The sequence below is a fragment of the Narcine bancroftii genome, chromosome 11, assembly GCF_036971445.1.
Source record: "Narcine bancroftii isolate sNarBan1 chromosome 11, sNarBan1.hap1, whole genome shotgun sequence".
Lineage (NCBI taxonomy): Eukaryota > Metazoa > Chordata > Chondrichthyes > Torpediniformes > Narcinidae > Narcine > Narcine bancroftii.
The window spans coordinates 82,165,894-82,188,582 of NC_091479.1; the positions used below are offsets into that span (position 1 = coordinate 82,165,894).

Below are 22,689 nucleotides of genomic sequence, written 5' to 3' on the forward strand. Positions count from 1 at the left end.
CTATTGTGGTTCCACAAGAGCCCGGTTGTGGCCACCGATGGGATGGTGCCGACTTGAATCTAATCTTTTTAAAATCCAGGTGTCTGGGGTTTTTTTTTGGTGTGGAAAGTTTATTAAAGTTTCTCTGTTGGGAGGGGAGAGGACATAACGTGTTTCTTTCCGAAGAAGAAACGTGCCTTTCCCGATAAGGTGGTGCTGCGCTTGGTGAAGTGAACACATCCATCACAGCAGTGGCATTGTTAGGCGAAAGGAGAACCACATGCTGCTGACAAAGTTAGTAGTTTGCCCTTTTAAGCTAAAATAGGGTAGAAAAGCCCCGGAAATGTATTCATCTCACGACTTTTAAAATGGCATTTCAAACAAAATATCACCTGAATTCGGAAAATCTGCTTTTTCACTAATAACTTGATTTTTTTTTTAAATGGTGAAGCGATTCGTTCCATCTCATTACCTGTGCTTAAGAATACAAGTGTAACCTCTTTAAAACTTGCAGGCAGCATTTTGTTCTGCGTCTCGTATTCAGGATTTTAAAGAAAGTTGCGTCTTCCTCAAGATTCTTCATTTGGGGTTTTAAATAACTCTATCGGAAAACAATTCCGAAAATCCCTTGGATGAAGTAAAATCAAACCAATGCATTCCTGCTGTTCTTTCCGATTTCTCATCTTTTACCCCGGTGTTTTTTTCCCTCCTCCTCCCCCCCCCCCCGTGACTATTTTTTTCATTGGAGGGAAGGGAATTGAAAGGCTTAATTTGGAACGAATGTTTGTGAATTTTAGAAGTTTTCCATCATTTTATTTTGAAGTCAGAGTGGGGTTTTTTTTTGTTCTGTATTTGGGAGGGGGGAAGCGCAAGGGATTGACGAGGGAGTGCGTCCGGAGTCGGAGTGATTTTTGCCGTCGAATGCAGGTTTACTGTAAGGCGTGTTCTGCAGCTTTCCAAAACAAAGCTCGCACTTCTGGCTGAATGCAGTCGGGAGCAAACTGCTGTCTTGTGCTACCTTGCTTTTTAACGATGTGTCAGGCAGCCATCAGCTGATCATGTTAAAGTTTGGTTTTTTTTGTTTGAAATGCAACAAGTTGTTCTTGTTTCCCTCAACTTTAAAGATTTTTCAACGACAATACGATTCCTGTTGTGTTCTGTGCTTTCAATGTAAAATAAAATAAATGAATTGATGGTTGAAGATGCAGCCTATCCGGAAAATGGAGAGGCGAGTTTTCATTTTTAATCTCTAAAGACATCTTACCTTTTAACCTCCCGCCCTTCCCCTCCCCCTCCCATCGAAATCCATTCACGGGTTTGTTTGTTTTCTCATCTGCCTTGCTTTCCCCAAATAAGGCGCTTGTGCACCTCCGTCTTTCGTGAAACTTCGATTGTTTTGCATAGCTGAGGTTGAGGAGGGAAGTAAAATTGCTTTAAAGCATTCTCCTCCTGATTTCTCGCAGCTTAGTTTTCAACCATGTTGCTGTCCTTGGTAGCAAATGTATTTTGAATATGTTAGCGACTTTGTATTGTAGTCAGTTTGCATTATCTTTTGTGGACGTTAATGCGCATGTTGTTTCTTCCCCCTCCCCACCGTGTTTACCCGTATCCACGAGTATTAGCTTAACGGGTATTTTTTTTAAACGCTGATGTTATTTGGAAACCAACCTGATTGCTTTTTCCATCACACGTTCAGTATTTTGTCACGTGTAAATAATGGTACTGTACAGTTGCCACATGGGTAAATTATTTCATATTCAGCTAATGACCACACTTTACAATGGAATCTTTATATTGTCTTCATTTTGCACTTATGGTACTTTAGAGAAGACGAATTGTTGATAAGGTTTTTACAGACTATATGAAGTATAGTTGGATTTCTTTTCAAATGGTGGCGTTGGCAAACTTTATCAAATATAAGCACAACAAATAAAGATCAGAGACTCCAAATTGAGTTTCTGGTTTGTGATGAGGGTGTTCATTTCAGTTGCAATACAATAATTGCATTCTAATCAATCTCTCTAGTTTTAGATGGAGATTGAATGTCAAGAAGAAATAATATCTGATTCTGGTGTGATCTGTGAAGACTCTTTACCAAAATCTTTTGAGGTGTTTGGAAAATTGTATCATTTAGAAAAAAATAGGTGGAAAAGCTATGAATCGTACTTGAGCTGGAACTAGTGTGATTTATTTAGCAACTCGAAAAGTAAGGATAATTGTTTAACTCCAGCAGAAGTATCAAAGCTTTAAACTATACAAAAAGATGTTTAAAAATATCACTGTAGGAATTGTTTTCTATGACACAAGTTTTAAGGCTGTTAGTGTAGGAGGAGAGTTTAAAGCATTCTCATTTTATCAATTTTGCAACTATTAATTTGATGAGAAATGCAGTGTGAAGGACTGTTCTATTCTAGTGCTATCTTTACCAACTGAAAATTGAGAACTATTTAGTTTTTGGTCCAGCTTTTTTTCTTTTTAATCGTAGTACTTGCAGAGTAATTTTTCTTTGCTCACTTTAATCCAATTAGAAATGATCCTTCAAAACATAAAGAAGGAAAAATATTATTTCAAGGATAAACCATTGCCTTCTTTATTTTTAGGCAGACAAGATTATTAGTGAATATGAAACTATATAAAATGGAGATCTTCGTTGTTCATGAATTAATTTCTGTAATAAATTTACCTTTTTTATATCTGCCACTAAATATCTAAAATTAAAATCATGCTTGATGCAAATCTCCTTTTTTCCATGTTGCTTTAATAAAATTATTTTTGATAATGCCCAACGTTTGCTCAATGTACATTGACATAATGTGGAAAGAGCATGAAGTCGGTCTGAATATCTAATTGTAAATAATTGATTCATAATCTTAATCTATAGATTCCGATTTTAATTTGGAAATGTATGATCTTTCATAAGATATCAGAAAATGTGTACAGCAATTGTATTGAGGCAGAGAGGAATCGGTTCCATTTATTAGAGTGAAAGCTTTTAGTTTTTACAAATCGATGTAATTTTTAAAATGTGGCTTCTATTCAATAAACATTCTTTCAGGCATGCTGTTTATGGTAGCATGTTGTTTTTTTCATGCTACTTTGAATTCAAGTGTACATTGCATGATGGGTAGCCAGTCTAAGCTTGTCTTTCTGCACAGTTTAACTGGCAACGAACTCCTTCACCACAAGGAGGGAGAGAAAATGGAAACCAAGTCATCAGCAAAGGCCGAAAGCACTTTGTAATGTTAGCACTCAAAGAAAGCTGGCTTTAAAAATAGGATGTGGTTTACGGAATAGTAAAGTGAATTGCAGTTTGTAAAACAAAATGTATAATGATGAAGGGAAACATGAAAACTCAGTGCTAGAACCTAGAACAAGTAATGAGCCGCTAAAAAAGCTCAGTGGGTCAGGCAGTATCCATGGATAGAACTAGGCCTTTTCACATTGGCAACCCACTAAAATTGGCATGTGAATGACCTGTTTTGAAGTACCGTAGGGCCATTCACACTGGACCAAAGAAAACTGGTTCCATGCACCCTTTCACATTACTATTCCAGTATCACGGACCTAAAGGGAGCCCAACCTTCAGCAGTGATGTCCTGAGTGATTGATGTATTACATACTCACAGGTTGAAAATGCTTTGTTCTATTAGGAGATTACCCACACTTCACTCCAGGCCCTCACTCTCTGGGTGCAGATGAAGGGGGGGGGGGTTAGTGTATGGGTGTTATAAGTAAGAAAACCGATTCGATGGGTCTCAAAAGCAAGTTTTATAGTTGATGTCATTTACAAAAGATGGGCATGGGAAAATGGTAACGGGGATAACATGCACATAGTTTATAGAGGACATGGGAAAGTAGTAGCGGGAATAAAACGCATACGAGTGTGGGAAATTTGCACTGGCAATGAAACAAACAAGCATAAAAATGGTATCTTGGCACCCTTTCTCCCACCCACCCCCATCAGAACTGCTAGAAGTAATTGAGGATTTTTTTTATGCCATACCACAAAAGTTCAATTTGATGAACAGCATGTGGACTGTTTGTAGTCATTCCGACAAGTTCTTTGTTGTTCTTATTCTGTACTCTTTCCATATGCTGCTAGTAACAGTTCTCTGCTGTGATCTCACTTTTTTGATCTTTCCATTCCCTGCCTCTTAAAGAACCTTCCATGCATGCAAGAACGTCATTAGCGTGTCACTAATGGGACCAGGAAAGGGCTTTGGCAAATACTAGAGCGTATCGGATGCCCCCCAAAGTTCCTCAACATGATTATCCAACTGCACGAAAACCAACAAGGTCGGGTCAGATACAGCAATGAGCTCTCTGAACCCTTCTCCATTAACAATGGCGTGAAGCAAGGCTGTGTTCTCGCACCAACCCTCTTTTCAATCTTCTTCAGCATGATGCTGAACCAAGCCATGAAAGACCTCAACAATGAAGACGCTGTTTACATCCGGCACTGCACGGATGGCAGTCTCTTCAATCTGAGGCGCCTGCAAGCTCACACCAAGACACAAGAGAAACTTGTCCGTGAACTACTCTTTGCAGACGATGCCGCTTTAGTTGCCCATTCAGAGCCAGCTCTTCAGTGCTTGACGTCCTGTTTTGCGGAAACTGCCAAAATGTTTGGCCTGGAAGTCAGCCTGAAGAAAACGGAGGTCCTCCATCAGCCAGCTCCCCACCATGACTACCAGCCCCCCCACATCTCCATCGGGCACACAAAACTCAAAACGGTCAACCAGTTTACCTATCTCGGCTGCACCATTTCATCAGATGCAAGGATCGACAACGAGATAGACAACAGACTCTCCAAGGCAAATAGCGCCTTTGGAAGACTACACAAGAGTCTGGAAAAATAACCAACTGAAAAACCTCACAAAGATTAGCGTATACAGAGCTGTTGTCATACCCACACTCCTGTTTGGCTCCGAATCATGGGTCCTCTACCGGCATCACCTACGGCTCCTAGAACGCTTCCACCAGCGTTGTCTCCGCTCCATCCTCAAAATTCATTGGAGCGACTTCATCCCTAATATCGAAGTACTCGAGATGGCAGAGGCTGACAGCATCGAGTCCACGCTGCTGAAGATCCAGCTGCGCTGGGTGGGTCACGTCTCCAGAATGGAGGACCATCGCCTTCCCAAGATCGTGTTATATGGCGAGCTCTCCACTGGCCACTGTGACAGAGGTGCACCAAAGAAGCGGTACAAGGACTGCCTAAAGAAATCTCTTGGTGCCTGCCACATTGACCACTGCCAGTGGGCTGATATCGCCTCAAATCGTGCATCTTGGCGCCTCACAGTTCGGCGGGCAGCAACCTCCTTTGAAGAAGACAGCAGAGCCCACCTCACTGACAAAAGACAAAGGAGGAAAAACCCAACACCCAACCCCAACCAACCAATTTTCTCCTGCAACCGCTGCAACCGTGTCTGCCTGTCCCGCATCGGACTTGTCAGCCACAATCGAGCCTGCAGCTGACGTGGACTTTTACCCCCTCCATAAATCTTCGTCCGCGAAGCCAAGCCAAAGAAGAATGGGACCAGGCATACCGGGTTGCCTGTTCACATTGGAGTAGAGTTTAACTGGATTGGCAATGATACTGCCTCCTTTGGCGGTTAATTCCCAGATCTATTTGGCCCCCTCATACTGGGTTGGGAGTGTACACACTAACAAATAACCCAGTAAATTGCTGGTTAATTACTGGGTTCAGGGCCAGTGTGAAAAGGACTTGTATAATAGCCTCTTTTAAATTGCTGCACCTGGGTAGCCCTCCTGGGACCTGGGTGCGATTACTGGGGCAAAGGTGCTGGAAGAACCTTTTAAATTGCAGGGTGATTGAACCATTAAATCGACAACCCAGTGATTTTAGGGGGATCCTGCCCCTGCAGGCCCTTTCAAACTGCCGTGTAAAATGAGGTTAACCAGGCAATTTGCCCTGTTAGTGCCCCAGTTATGCCGCAGTTAGAAGGGGTCCGACCCAGTCAATCCCATAGGAAACCAACTGGATCCCTGACCTACCTCGGAGGTAGTCAGGGAACCCATTTAAACATACCTATGTCGCATCCACAGCTGCTTTGAATTGGAAAATGGTTGACCTGCTTATTCAAGTGACTTCAGCGCTTGTGAGTGTCACCAGGCAGTTAGCATTTGAACATCCGGCAGTACTTCTGGAGACTGCGTGACAGTAGGTGAAGAAATCCAGGAGAACAGGTGTTGAAAGAAAAGGGAGTACAGGAGCAGGTATTGCACTGAGTGAGTTGGATAGGGGTGGTTATGTGAATTGAAAAAAGTTCACTGTTCATGCTGTTGGGTTTAAGTTACTGGGGGGGGGGGGGGGTGGAAGGGACTGTGTGTTGAATAACTAAAGATAAACTGCAGGCCAGAGAGAAATACTCAGTCACCATTCTTGGAGCCTGACCTGCTGAGTCCCTCCAGCTTTTATTTGTTCACTCAAGATTCACCCCTTGCAGTTCCTGTGTTTCTCTGGAAAAGGATATGTTTATGCCCTCAAGTTTGTATTTGGTGTCATCTTGGCATTGGATGAGGCCAAGATAGAAGATCTGTGTGGGAATGAGAAAGTGTTGGGAACAGAGTGTGAAAGGAGTGGATGAGAAAACATGTTTGTAATGCTGGAAGAGCTGAGCTATGAAGAACATTTGAACCCCCCCCCAAAAAAGCAAAACATTTGGTCATGGGACATGGGTGTTGCGCAGGACTAAGGAAACATTGTTTGGTAGACTTGTTTTCCAAATACAGTTTAAACTCTTGGCATCTGGCACATGTCGAGATTGTGGATGCCTGGTGTAAGAATCCTCTGGTTGCCTGAGATTGACTCTTACAATGCCTAATTGATAAACCAACATTAAGAATAAATAGTTTAAAAGACAAAAGAGAGTGCAAAATGTAAAGTACTTTGTTTGGGGGGGGGGGGGGGGGAAACAATATTGTAGTCCTTAATTTTGTAAAGTTCACTTTAATCGGGTAATTCCAGAATTTACAAAATTCGAAGCCTAGTTGCTAGCACTAGCTGCTGCACTAACTGCCACCATCATAATTAATCCTCCCTCCCCCAAATTTACAGATAAAGCCTTACCAATATACTTAATATACTAATAAAGATGAAGACTCTTCCTAGGCAGGTATTGGGAGACACTTGGGGAGAGTCGCCCCAACAGCAAGCATCATTGGCCAGCTCTTCATTCTGGGTGATGCTATTTATTCAAATACAACTTTATTCCACCTTTTATTGAATGAGTTGCTCCGGCACGACTGGTGTGTTCTGCTGGCCGAATGTTTGCTCCCATCTACACCAAGAATTCATGCGTTGCTTTGGAAAATGTTTATTTTTACTATTTTAAACTTCTATTTAAATTTTTTATTCTTATTCATTTCAATTTTATTTTTTTTGCTGGTTGCTTGAATTCAGGAATAAGGGGATTTTTACTACACTATATGCTGCTATATCTATTTATGCAAATGTAAGTGTAATACACAAGTAATAGTTTATTTATATAGCACATTTAAATCAATGCACATTGATCTAAAGCACTGAACATACAATTAGGAATAAACTAGTAACTAAATGACAAGAGGCAGCAAAAATACACCAGTGCTGCCAACTTTTTACATAAACTATCCAACTTAGAACACTTAATTATTTAAACCCTAACCCGTTCCTCCCGATTGCAGCAATGAACAACAGTGCTACAAACACTAGACTTCAAAGAACAAGCAGTGAACACAAATAAGTCCACTTGCAATTCCATTTGGATGATACAAAACCATCTTGGGCCTGGTTTACTGCGTCGGCAGGACTTGGTTGTTACCGTGTGCCAGCTTCAAAGGGTTAGCTACCAACCAAGTCAGTTTCTCAAAGCAGCAGTTCACCTCAAAGCCTCCCTGACCTCAGACGATATGAATGCCATGAGGCCTTGCCCCTCAGGTCAACATCACCACGACCAGCACATCCTTCGGGATTTCTTGGGGCTAAGACTGCTCTGCTGAACTGGTTGTATCGATACACCACCTCTGTCTGCACCACATTCCACCATTAACACGACAATCAAAGCAGGCACCACTGGAAGGCCAAGGCCACATCAACATGTGGTCTCTTCAGTAGGCCTCACCAAACGACCGTCAAGCTGCAAACTTTGCGACTTCGCCTCAGCAACTTGCTTGTTGTTTGGCGACAAAAATTGCAGTTCCAGTCTCACTGCATTTCACTGAAAATTCTTGTCGAATCCAGGTTTGTGCATGGCTCATCTACTTGTTAGTTACAGCAGTCCTTGGATCCAGAGTGGCTACTGCTGCGACCGCATTCATGCAGCAATTTCTACTGAAAACCTGAAGATGGCAAACAATGTGCTCACAATTGAACAGATGTACGGATTGCAGGTCTGTACTTTTACATTACTGTACATTTGAGAGGATTCTGTTTACAAGAGAAATGCTATGAGATGTTAACTTGTATTTGCAAAGCAGTAATGTAAAAAGATGCAGAAAACTTTATAATTATTCAACTTCTGCAAAATATCCTTTGAACCTGTTAGTGCAATAGCTTTTTGGGGGGGCGGGGGCAAGGGTGGTGGGTTTGGTGTTTTTCTGTAGATTTGAAAGAGAACATAGTTTCATGGATCAGTCTTCTTGGTCTGATTTGAATCATTTAACTGAGTCATTGTACATTCTAATAGAACTATTAAGCCTTTGTAAGTAAACTTAATAGGTTTGTTTTGCTTTTCCCATTCCTCTCTTTGGAATTCAGCTGCATTTAAGAAAAGGTGCCAATGTGAACAGAACATCCAGATGGGCTCAGAAAGGACTATGCTCAAGAGTGCAGGACATAATGTGGCAAAGAACATATTATGGGAGAACATTTTGTCAAATATATTAGCACATTTGTTTATGGGGTATTTTATTCTTAACAGAGCAATTTTATTTCAGAAATAATACATGCATCTTATTCTAGTTCGATCTGTACACAATGAGAAGTTCAGTTTTGCAGCCAGGACATTGTGATTGACTATATTCTAATGGCTTGGTTTGCCAGATTTGTAGTTGATTAGTCATGACTGTGTTAGTCACTGAGGTGTTGTGTTGACACTGTGTGAAATGATACCCCTTGTGTTCCTTTTATTGAGTACAACACAAATTAACTGAGTTGAAATCTGTTCAAAGGTGGAGTTTCATCCTGCAAGTGTTATATATAGTGCAGTCTCATAAGCAACTCAGGAGCCTTTTAAGTTAACATGGATGGCTGCTCTGGCATGGTGAATGCATCTCCTTAGCTTAAAACTTGTATTCGAGCCTGGAAGGTATGGTCATCAATTTATTAACTTAGTAATGATGATGGAATAAACAAAGTCAACATGATGTTTGTTTACAATTTCACTGGCTAAAATAACTTTACCATTGTGCAGTTTTTATGTAAGTGAATTGAATATTAAACTACTACCAATTTAAGAAAGTTTACAGAAAAACTTGCTGGTTAGTTGTTTGTGGACAATAATAAGCTATCAGTTTAAATAATAGTAATAATCAATACTTGTGTAATGCTCGCCTTGGTAATAGGAAATTGAGAGCTGTTGTTACATGCAGACATCGGTGATGCACTTATTAATTTTTCAGACAAAAGAAGTGTCTGCTCAAAATTCCAGCATCTGAAGCTTTTTTAAAAACACCATGCTGGAGAAACTGAGCAGGTCAGACAGTGTACTTTATCGAGCAAAGATAAAAGGTACTTTCGTGCCAGGCCTCCACCTGGAATCCGATTATAAGCATGGAGGGAAAACATGAACTTGCCTTTAATGGAGCAGCCCTAAAAGGCTGCTGCTGTGTTGCATTCATGTCAAACAGCACCTTGTAGCACCCTCCGGAGCTGATGGAGGTGGAGCGATGGGTGCCGAGTTGACGTCATTCATACACGACGACGCGGAAAGAGCCCTATAGTGGATCGCGGTGGCCCCGGAGCAGGCAAGACAGACACTTGTGATGTTTTCAGCCAGTCTTGGTATCCAGGCAGAGATCCAGCACACCCTCAGTAAGGCCATTAATGCCACACTCCTGCATCTCAGGCTGAAGACATTGCTGCAACGATATCAACCTGCCTATAACCAGCTGCAACAGTGACATTACATTCTTACGAGGTGGTGGAGCACTGCGCTCTGCTGATTATCATTCTCCCTGAGGGATCGCAGTTGGTGCCTTGGAGCCAGCCACAGTGCATTCAAGAAGTCTCCTGACATAAAGGTGGAGAATCTCAGCCTTTACAGTCGGGCCTTTTCATTGCATGAAAGGGCCTCTTGATACATAACCATAGTTTCGGGCTTAAGCCCTTCAAGGAATGACAAAATGTAGGCAGGCACCTGAATGCCTATCCTGAAGTTGTTCCCCTTTGCTCTCTGGTCCCCATCTGTAATCCTTGCTGCTCTCAAGCTCAATAACAACCCAAAACATTGGTTATGTATCTTTATCTCTGCTCTATAATGTGCCTGCCACATTGACCACCGCCAGTGGGCTGATATCGCCTCAAACCGTGCATCTTGGCGCCTCACAGTTCGGCGGGCAGCAACCTCCTTTGAAGAAGACCGCAGAGCCCACCTCACTGACAAAAGACAAAGGAGCAAAAACCCAACATCCAACCCCAACCAACCAATTTTCCCCTGCAACCGCTGCAACTGTGTCTGCCTGTCCCGCATCGGACTTGTCAGCCACAATCGAGCCTGCAGCTGACGTGGACATTTACCCCCTCCATGAATCCTCGACCGCGAAGCCAAGCCAAAGAAGAAGAAGATAAAGTACATTATTTGACTTGCTGAATTTCTCGAGCATTATTTTTACTTCAACCATGGCGTCTGCAGACTTTCATGTTTCTATATTACATTTTTACAGTTAAATCTGCTCATGCTGTGATATTATTTCATGAGCCTAACTTTATTATAGTGAATTTTGTGTCCTTTGTACAAAAATAACCAAAAATTGGCAGTTTAAATTTCATGCAGGTGAATAATTGCTGGAGGAAGTGAACAGGTCAGACAGCATCCATGGGTAGAAATAGTCAATATTTTGAGTCTGAACCCTTTTTTAAGACTTGTATGAAAATACAGAAATGAATGTTCTTGATAAGAATCGGCTGATAATGCAGATTACATTCATTGTACATGCACTGCTAAATGGTCAGGATATGATTGTGCCTGTTTGGCTGCTATTTAATCATGAGTTGAACCTTCTTTAGTTATGTTAACTTCTGCATATCAAATGCAGAATCAAATCATAGTCCTGAGCCTTCACATTAAGAATGCCAAACTTCTTGTTATGCTCTGCAGTTAGAAAAGTCCAACAGCAGAGACCAGTTTTGCTAATATTTCTGATCATTGATGACAGGAAACGCCTCTCTAATCTTGTAAGTTTCTCAGGCAGTCCCTGGATATTAACTATGACTTGCTTCTGCCTTCCCAGCCACAATACAAACTGATAAGAGAAAGGCACCAAGCGTAAAAGTGTATCCCAGTTTTAAAAAGCACTTTGGCCACTTTTCTGGCAGTCAAGAGATTGTCTCAAAACAGCAATGTCCTTAAAATGGAACGAATAATTTTCAAATTTGTCTTCATTTACGTATCTTCTGTAGAAGAGTATTATGTAAACAAATTTACATTGTGTAAATACTTGAATTCTACAAGTCAATTGCCTGTAAACTCATTTTATTACTTGTTTATTGAACAATGCATTTTGTATTAACTGTTTTGAATTTATCAATATAATAATAAGGCATGCATTTAAAATCTAAATATATTGAAGAGATGAATATACAAATCATTTTGTCAATGGGATTGTGCAAAAATATTAAATAAAAAGATGAGGTTTTCTTTTTTGGAAAGTAAGGTGCAATGAAGGGATATGGGAAACCAATGTATTTGGAAAGATATAGGGAACAATCTTACTATTTTTAAAAACTTTTCATTACATCAAGCTGTTCTGGAAGATGTTTTTAAAATAAAACCTATTGTTTTTGTGAGCTGATGTAGGAGGAGAATGAAAAAAAAACACTCGACAGCAATTGATTGATGTTTATTTGAAGAAGATCATTAGCTTTATTTCTTACATTACAAGAAATAGTGGCCAGGTCACTTGGGTGACATGCGGAATATGCATGATGTTCTGCAGACAAATATGGCAAACATTCTAAGAAAACAATTTCCAAACGTGGTAATAGGTGAAAAATCGCTTCTGAACTGGCCCGAAATTAAAGCACCACAAGAAAAAAAAATAAAGTTTTTTATTTTGTTCCTTTATCTATAACTTTGACAGTGTGACAACTGGACATGGACTGTGTAGACCCACTTTGCTTTTCAATTTGCCATGTGGAAATATTTCTTTGCACGTTGGATGGAAATAAAGGAGACCAAAATGTGGAATTCTTTTGAGAGCAAGGGAATGTTAAAGTAGCTGATTGATTGCTGGTTTTAACAGTATGATATTTGGCAGGATTCCAGACTTGCTTGTTTCAGCCGTTGTTGGCAGGAAATGAGCTGAGCACTTTTGACTTTGTTTTTTTGTTTGTGCCTCTTTTTTAACATTTCAAACAAAGGATGAAAGCTCAGGATGTAACAATGAGATGAGCCACTTCCCTAAAGTTCCTCCAGTTCAATTGTATAGCCAAAAGGTGTCTGGTCAAGTTAATAGTCTTTGAGTTAGCAGTAGCAGCCTTGTTCAATGGAAATGTGAATGAACCTGTTAGTGGGCTGAATACTAAGTTAGCTTTTGGCACCTGTCTGACATTGAAACTGCTTATATTTTCATGGGAGTCTTTGAAGCAACCTTTTTTTTTAAAAAAAAAGGTGAATTGTAATCAACACAGGAAGTCATAAAGCTCTGTTTTTCCTTGATGTTTGGCACCATATTGTGGATCTGCAGTTGAGCACAGATCACTGCTTGGAAACTTTAGCCATTCCTATTCTTTTAATGTAGGTTGTTAACCTGCCTAAAATCCGACCCAAATCTTTGTTAAAGGTTCAGAAACTTTTGTTATTTTTTAAATTGGTTATTATAAATAAATGAAAATCCACTGAAGAAAAATAATACCAGATAATTTTTACCTTTGTATACATTCTCAGCCTATCAGTATTTATTTCTTTTCTCTTTTTATCTAGCCTGATGTATTTCAATTATTGTGGGTCTTAATCCCAGCTAACTGGCAAGGGGAAACTCGGTTAGGTGAGCTATGCACTGTGTGCTTAGACTTCCTTGCCACTTTGATATATCTTGATTTGACTGTATTTCAAATGCTTATTGTGCTCTGCTTGGTTACTTTATCCTGTATGTTAATAAAATTGGCCTCAAATTTGGACATGGGTATTAGCCAATTGGCATACTTTTGAGTACAGTTCTCAATAACAGCCATCTAGGAAATTTCATCCCATTTCTGGGAAACAAACTAGCAACTGTTTGAATCAAACATGAAAAATGCTTCAACCACACTTCTAGGTTTATTTAGATAAGATGGAATAATATTAAAATGGAAGATTAGAAGCTTGCACTGTAACCAGAAGGGACAATCAGAGGAGCATAGCTTAAATAAAGTATGAATTTATTTATTGTGACAGAATGGATACTGCCTGTTATTTTTAAAATATATGACAGGGAATAAATATGTAAATTTATGTATGACTGGGAAGATTAGTGGATAAATCTTGGCAATGTTTCATATCTAGTCAAATCAAAGGCTGCTCACTTAAGAAATAAAAGATGGAAAACTAGCAATTGATATTATTGTGAGGGGGAAAAGCTATCAATACAGAATTATAGTACTTGTGCAATGCCAGGGATGGGGTGCTGTTTGATGTATCAAAAAGTAAAATGAAATTAGCTGATCAACAATGATTGAGGATTCTATCATTCACTACACAAATCAGTTATTTAATATAAGAAAGTGTCTTGAGCCAAGAGGAGAGTTTAAAATAATGTTTTGATTCACATTGATTACACTTGTGCAGAAGAGTGTGGTAACCTGCCTAAGTGATTAATGACTAGTGGTACATCCACAGTGATTGTTTTGAGAGCCTGGTGTTGAAGTGCATCTGCTCCTGTCTGAGCAGCGATATGGATCCGTTCACATTTGCTCATCGCAGCAACAGCTCTATGACAAGTGTCATTCCACTGGCTCTATACAATGTCATGGGACACCTGGACAGCAAAGCTCGTGCATCAGGATGCTCTTTATCGACTATAGTTAAGGATCATCCCCATAAAAATAATCAGTAGACTCCAAGACCTGGGACTCAACATTGGATCGTAGATTTCCTCTCCTCCATACCCCATTCAGTGAGGATTGGCTCCATTGTACCGGAGCACTACAAGTCTACGTTCTTTGTCGTCATCCCCCCTCCCCCCTCCCCCGGCTCTACTCGCATCACAGCTCTGTGTGGCTTGGTCATAATAACACCATCTACAGCAGAGGTGGACAGCTTTTAATTTTTAATTTAGACATACAGCATGGCAACAGGCCATTTCAACCCATGAGTACGTACCGGGGGTGGAGGTTAATTAGGCAGTATGGACTTGTGGGCTGAAATGGCCTATTGCTATACTGTATGTCTAAATTAAAAGGTTGGCCACCCTTGAATTTGCTCATGATACAAGGCTAGTGGGTTGTATAAAAAGGGGTGGAGTCATCATACAGGAGGGAGATTGAAAATTTGGCCGAATGATGTACCAACAACAACCTTGCACTCAATGTCACCAAAACTAAGGAGCTGATTGTTGACTTCATGAAGGGAAAACTGGAAGTGAACGATCCAGTGATCATTGATGGATCAGAGGTGGAGAGGGTGAGCAAATTTAGGTTCTTGGGAGTCACTATCTCTGGTTCAGGAAAGATTCTCTAATACACGAATGTCATCGTTAAGAAATCACTTCCGTACCTCTACCTCCTCAGGAGTTTGCAGAGGTTTGGTATGACATCGAAAACCTAGGCTAACCTCTACAGATGTGTAGTGGAAAATGTGCTGACCGGCTGCACCATGGCCTGGTATGGAGGCACCAATAGCTCTGAGTGGAAAATTCTGCCAAGTACAGCCAAGTACATCACAGAGAAAAACTACATGGAAAGATGCCCCTGGAGAGCAGCAGCAATCTTCAAAGATCTACACCACAGCTGCCATCAGGAAAAAGGTATAGGTGCCACAAGACTCAAGAACAATTGCTCCCCACCCACCATTGGACCCCTCAACAACAAACTCAGTCAGAGACTCATTTACGGATTTTTAATTTGCACATTATTAAATATTCGTTTTCTGTATTGTACAGCCAGTTTATTTACATCTTTCTCTTGGTCGTAACTTTTGAGTACAGTGTTTTGCACTACTGATAAGTAGAAATTCTGCCTGGCCCGCAGGTTAAAAAAAAATCTCTGGGTTTATGAAATGTCATGTATGACATCTGACAATTAATCTGAAGTTTGAACTTTGAGTTGATTTCAAGAGAAACAGTAAAGTTAATTTCAAGTGCAATATCCTCCAACTTTCTGCAAGAAATTCTGAAACTGAACAAATCTATTTTAAATTTGCTTTAAAAAAAATCACGAGCAAGCAAATGTAATAAAATGTGATTCTTAACCTTTTGCAAAGTCAATAATTAAAAAATTCTAAATAGCACATCCTTTTTAAGACTGCTAACACACAAGAATGAACAATGCACCTGGTATGGACATTCACAGAAATGGATATGTTTTTGTTGTATTTTTTGGAATATACGCAAGCTAATTTGGGGAGATGTGGGGGAAGAAAAGCCGATTGTCGATGTAAAATTCCCAAACTTTTGCCACTAGGTGGGTAATGAAATTGTTACTTTTTTTCCTGAAGGTTTTCGTGCCTACTGCTCTGAGAAATCAAAGGTTAAGAAGTAGAAAATAAAAGTCATCAATAAATTGAAAAATACAAGTGATTAGAAAGTTATTTTTGTTTTGAAATTAAGTGTACAACATGCTGAAATGGTTAACTAAAAACAAATGTTTACAGGAAAGTTGCAGAGAAGATTTTTTAAGAAATTGAAAGGATTATTGTTAGACATGTTGATCAGTTGATAGGGAAAAATGCTATTCATTAGAAGATGGTTTAAGGGCAAATGGGAATGTATATCACCCTGAGGAGCAAAATATTGCAGAGGTTTCTCCACTCCCCCTCCCCCCCCACACATGATTCACTTAAATTCACTGCCTCTTGGGGAAGTGGAGTCTATCAGAGCCTTCAAAAGGAATGTGACTGATAATGCTATTTTATAAAGAATTGATATAAACTCTGGGTAGAATGATCTGTGTTAATGGTAGTTCAATGAGCAAGACTACCTTAATTTTTATAACAGTGTTAGCAAAAAGTATTACAGGTCATTTCACTGATGGATGTCTGTAATGAAATTTTAGGATGGACGAGCTTTGAGAATATTTTTCAAGGAGTAAAATTAAATAATACATGCATGCAGTTACTGGTGAAATATTAGAGAGCAGGGGTCATATGTGCCTGAAAATTTAGATGAAAGTGCTTGTGAAATAGAGTAATAAAAGATTTTTTTAAATCAGCAATTTTAAAGAGATGAAATTTTAAAAATTTAGAATAACAAGAGAATGGAAGAAATTAAATCAGAAGACCAGCTTTTAAACTGCTGTAAAAAGGGATTTGCTGCACTAGTAAATGCATTATCTTCAGTTGGGATGTTTCTGCATTGTGCAAGTACAATAGAAGTCTGATTGTCCGAAATGATTTGGACCGGACCTATATAAGATGAACATTTTTGGAGAATTGGTCATTTAAAAAAAAACAGCCCAGAAGCAACAGCAAATCACTTGTATCAATGTTTAAACAACAAACAACAAGGGAAGGCTTTTTAAGCTTTAAAAATAATGTTTAATTCTCACCAAAACAATGCTCACCGCCACCAATCACCCAGATCTCCCAACTCCCACTGATGCTAAGGCCAGGCCAGTGGAACACTCACTAGCAAGCCAGTGGAACACTCACTAGCAAGCCAGTGGAACACTCACTAGCAAGCCAGTGGAACACTCACTAGCAAGCCAGTGGAACACTCACTAGCAAGCCGGTGGAACACTCACTAGCAAGCCGGTGGAACACCCACTAGCAAGCCGGTGGAACACCCACTAGCAAGCCGGTGGAACACCCACTAGCAAGCCGGTGGAACACCCACTAGCAAGCCGGTGGAACACCCACTAGCAAGCCGGTGGAACACCCACTAGCAAGCCGGTGGAACACCCACTAGCAAGCCGGTGGAACACCCACTAGCAAGCCGGTGGAACACCCACTAGCAAGCCGGTGGAACACCCACTAGCAAGCCGGTGGAACACTCACTAGCAAGCCGGTGGAACACTCACTAGCAAGCCGGTGGAACACTCACTAGCAAGCCGGTGGAACACTCACTAGCAAGCCGGTGGAACACTCACTAGCAAGCCGGTGGAACACTCACTAGCAAGCCGGTGGAACACTCACTAGCAAGCCGGTGGAACACTCACTAGCAAGCCGGTGGAACACTCACTAGCAAGCCGGTGGAACACTCACTAGCAAGCCGGTGGAACACTCACTAGCAAGCCGGTGGAACACTCACTAGCAAGCCGGTGGAACACTCACTAGCAAGCCGGTGGAACACTCACTAGCAAGCCGGTGGAACACTCACTAGCAAGCCGGTGGAACACTCACTAGCAAGCCGGTGGAACACTCACTAGCAAGCCGGTGGAACACTCACTAGCAAGCCGGTGGAACACTCACTAGCAAGCCGGTGGAACACTCACTAGCAAGCCGGTGGAACACTCACTAGCAAGCCGGTGGAACACTCACTAGCAAGCCGGTGGAACACTCACTAGCAAGCCGGTGGAACACTCACTAGCAAGCCGGTGGAACACTCACTAGCAAGCCGGTGGAACACTCACTAGCAAGCCGGTGGAACACTCACTAGCAAGCCGGTGGGCTCCTGGCTTCCCAGACACCAGAGCTCCCAACGGCAGAGTCCTGTCTCTGAATCCTCCCCTTGGCCTACTGCACATGCACACCGGGGATGTAGGCCTAGGAGAGGGTAGGGGAGAGTTCGGAATCGGCGTCAGCATCTGGTGTGCAGAGGAGGGAGGGAAGGGGATAGGAGGGAAAGGGAGGAGAGGGAACACCACTGAGCCTGAGTTCTGCTCCTGCCTGGAAGGCTGTTCTCTTTGATGATGCCGGGACAAGGGATTCTTTGGACAGTAGCATGCAGTTTGAGAGGGAATTAGAGAGAAAAGTCAATGGGGAAGGTAAAGAAGAAATGGAAAGAGAGGGGCGGGGGAAAAACAAGGATAATCAACATTCTAACCTGTGAGGTCAATTTGGCTCCCAAAAAATTTTTTGGATAAATGAGGATTTTGGAGAATCAGATTTCAGATAATCAGAGATAATATGATAATATGAACCATTCATGTTGTTGCTATCCCTTGTGGAAGTCGCATCAGAAGGCCGATGCCGTCTACTTTGTGGCACTCATCAGCTTTGATATGTTGCTGGGCTCAACAAAGAAGACTGCCAACTGGACTGTTCTTTGTATATACTTGTTTAACAACAGTAGTTTGTGCCTTTTTTGCTAACTTTTCTGAAGATCACAAAGAGATTGTAATGGTTTTGATTTTTTTACATTGCTATTAACAGGGACCAAACCTTGTAATTGGAAGTGCTTGATGGTTTTCTTGCTTCTGGCACAGAACACTGTCATTGATGATTGCTAACACCTGGTATTGAATTCTGCAGGCTGATGTTTTATTCTGTTCTGCCAAATGTTATTCCTGAGAACGAATGCTTGGTTAGCTGCAGTTGTTCAGAATTTCATTTAGCAAAGTAAACAGTGTGCCACATGGGTAATGTGGTGCAACTGTTCACTGTGAAAGGAGCACCAGAGTATACACAAGCAATATTAGATTATCTATATGTTCAAGTTTAAAAGCATAGAAATGAAAAGTGTTCATTTTGGAGAATTGCTAGCTTTGGATGTTAAGGACAAGAATAAAAGAAAATTGCCTGTTAAGCCTACCCTGTCATTTAATACAATTGACTTCTGTCCTGTGCCAATTCTCCATAACCTTCAATTCCTTTACCTTTTTAAATATTTACCATCTAAGTATATCCTAATGATATGGCTTCCACCACCCTCTGGGGCAGAGAATTCCAGAGATTTACTAGCCTTTGGGAGAACATATCTTTAAATACTTCAGTTTTTAACTGACCAGCTCCTTAATTTTGTTGCTATCTCCCCGGTTCGTAATTCTCCCACAAGGGAAGCAATCTCCACATCTGCCCTGTCGAGCCTCCTTCAAGTCTTGTCGGCTTGAGTAAAATCACACTTAAGGGCATACGGACCCAAATTGTCTAGCCTCTCTTAATGAGACAACTCTCTCATCCTGGGAAATAGCTTGATAAACTGTTATTAGACTACCTTTAATGCTGGTATATTTTTTAGATCAGTGAACCAAAAGTGCACAGTATTTTGGGTGTGGGCTCACTAACACATTGTACAACTGCAACAAAAGTTCCTTATTCTAAAACTCCAAACCTTGTGCAAAAAAAGCTGTTTGCCTCCATAACTATGTGTACACTAGAACATCTAGATTGTTGTGAACTTCATTTATTTGTAGTCAGTCTATTTAGATAATATTCCTTTTTATTCCTGAACTTCATAACCTTTCATTTCCTCACCTTAAGTTCCATTTGCCATGTTTTCAGCAATCACTTACTTTAATAGCATCCCATTGCAGAATCCTGTTCCATTCCAAACTCGGAAAGTTTGCATTTTGTTCCCTTTTCAAGGTAATTAATATAAACAATAAATAATTGAAGAGTCGGAAGTAATCTCTGGGGTACGCCACTAGTTCTAGTTCCCCAAGGCTGAAGAGGACCCATTTGTTCCAACACCTTGATTTTCTATGTGCATTTTCAATTTGTGCTAACAACGCTTCAGTATTTGGGTTCTGAATGAAAAGTTGTGTGTATTGAGATAATTTCATGGAACATATTTGAGACTGGAGCCATGTAATGAGATCTGATTTTTTTTTTGTGTCGGCACCAGAATATTCAGATTTAAATGACAAATAACAAAGGAAGGATCTGCATGAACAATGTGAACAAATTAAGTTCAGAGTTTGTCATACACAAGTAGAATATAATCTGCACTAAAATTCTTATTGCAGCTAAAGAGGTACTTTTTAAAAAGAAACCTCTAGTATTCATTATCCATGAATGGGAAGATTTGATAAATATAAAAGATAGTATTTTTTAAAAACAATTCACAGTTACTGTTAGTGGAAGAGGGAAAAAATGGCATTTCATTAGTACAGACAGGTTTATTTTTGGAGCTAGAGTAAGTAGTAAGGGGAAGTTCAAGAACCTGCAGGCTGTTTGGGGTGGGGAACAGCTCTTGAATCTAGGGATGCTAGTTTTCAGGCTTCTGTGCTGCCTTTGGAGAGTAGCATCAAGAAGAGGTTGTGTCAAGGATGATGGGGGTCCTTTATGATGGATGCCTTATTGCCTCATGTAAATGTAGGTTGGAAGCTGTGATTAACTTTACTGCATGTGCTACTTTCTGTAGCTTCTTTCATTCTTACGGAGTCCTTTTAACAAGCAAGACCATGATGCACCAGTCAGTACATTTTCCAGAGTTCACCTGTAAAAGTAAGATGAGAAGCAGAACGACCAAAGAGTTTCTGAAGCAACTTAGCAGATCAGACAGCATCTGAGGGTAGAAATGGTCAGTCCACATATCAGGTCTGAACCCCCACCCCCATCCTCATTCTTGAGTAAGGGTTGAAAATTATTAGGCTTGGGAAAGAAAATAAATCTGCCATGATCTCATTAAATGTTGCAGTGTGCTTGAGGAGCCAAATGGTCTATGCAAGTTCATTCATTCGTTCACATGACTTCATTTATTTAAAGATGATTCATCAAATAATTCCCTTCTCAACTATTTCTCTGAACACTTTTGGTTAATGGATGTAACAACCAAAAGATTGATAAGATCCTTTGTGAAAAAGACTTTACCATTTTGTAATTGTGCTGTGCTAAAACTGATGATTGTTGCATTTCATCATGAAGAATGGAACTTTAGTTGAAATATAACATTGCCTTGCACTCCTTCAGAGTGTTTTGTGAAGAATACATCAGTAATGAATCTGGATTTATTGTCATGGAAAAAGTCATAAATTTGGTGTTTTATCATCCAGGTGCGAACATTCATATTATAACCTTCTCATGACATTACTATAAAAATAAATTAATAACAATAATAGGGCACGAAAAGTGAGACCGTGTCTTTGGTTTATTGATTATGCAGGAATCTGATGGCAGCGGGGAAGAAGCTGTCCTTGTGCTGCTGAGTGCTCGTCTTTAGGCTCCTGTACCCTTTTCCGGTGGTAGCAGAGTAAAGAAAGCATGGCCTTGGTGGTGGGGGTCTTTGAGGATAGGGGCTGCTTTCTTAAGATCCCACACGTAGATGTCCTTGATGGAGTGGTTTGGTGCCTGTGATGTCACAGGCCGAGTTAACAACCCTCTGGAGTTTTTGTCCTGAGAGTTGGTGCCTCCATACCAGGCAGAGATGCAACCAGCCAGAATACCCTCCACGGGACACCTGTAGAAGTTGACGAGAGTCTTCAGTGACATACCGAATGTCCTCAGGCACTCAAAGTATAGTCGCTGCCAAACTTCAGGCTTCAGGACAGATCCTTGGAGATGTTGACGCCCAGGAATTTGAAGTTCTTGACCCTCTCCACTACTGAGCCCTCAACGTCCACAATCATCTCCTTGGTTTTGCTAATGTTGAGCGCAAGGTTGTTGTTACACCATTCAACGAGCTGATCTATCTTCCTCCTGTATTGCTTCCTCAGTGCCATTTGTGATTCTGCCAACAACTGTGGTGTCATCAGCAAACTTGTAGATGTCATTGGAATTGTGCCTGGCCGCACTGTTTTGGGTGTATGATGAGTGGAGCAGTGGGCTAAGCATGCAACCTTGGGATGTGCCTGTATTTTAAAAAAAAATTTTTATTTTTCACACTATGAACCATAGACCAAAGTACACATAAACTTTTCCCTCTTGAATATACACAGTGTCATTTTCTCCCCTTTTCCCCCCTCCCTTCCCTCCCTCCTTCCCACCCACTCAACGTTCAACATATATGATGGGGTGTGCCTGTGTTGATGATCAGTGAGGAGGAGACGTTTCCAATTAGTACAGTCAAGGATCCAGTTGCAGAGGGTACAGAAGCCTAGCGTTTGTAGCTTCTTGATCAGTACTGCGGGAATAATGGTATTGAAGGCCGAGCTGTCGTCTGTGAAGAGCAGCCATATATATATGAGTTGCAGTTTTTGAAGTGATCCAGAGCTGAATCAAGAGCCAGTGATATTGCATTTGCAGTGGAGCAATTGTGATGATAAGCGAATTGCAGTATGTCCAGATCTTTACTTAGATGTGTGTTAATTCTGGCCATGACCAGCCTATTTTTTAAAGTAATTTTTTATTTTTCATACTGTGAAACCATATCAACCAAAATATATAGAAAACATTTCTCATTAAATATACACAGTGGCATTTTCTCCCTTTTTTTCTACTCCCCTTCCCACACCCCTCCAAAACCAATAAATATTCAACATATACAATACAATAAAACCATTAAACAATGTCATCACACAATGAAAAATAAACAAGC

General features: G+C 40.7%; 1 protein-coding gene across 2 annotated transcripts in view; it reads left to right on the top strand.

The window, feature by feature from the left end:
- The window catches only part of cecr2 (CECR2 histone acetyl-lysine reader), a 119,131-nt gene that overhangs the window by 359 nt on the left and 96,083 nt on the right, over window positions 1-22,689 (top strand). The window lies entirely within an intron of this gene.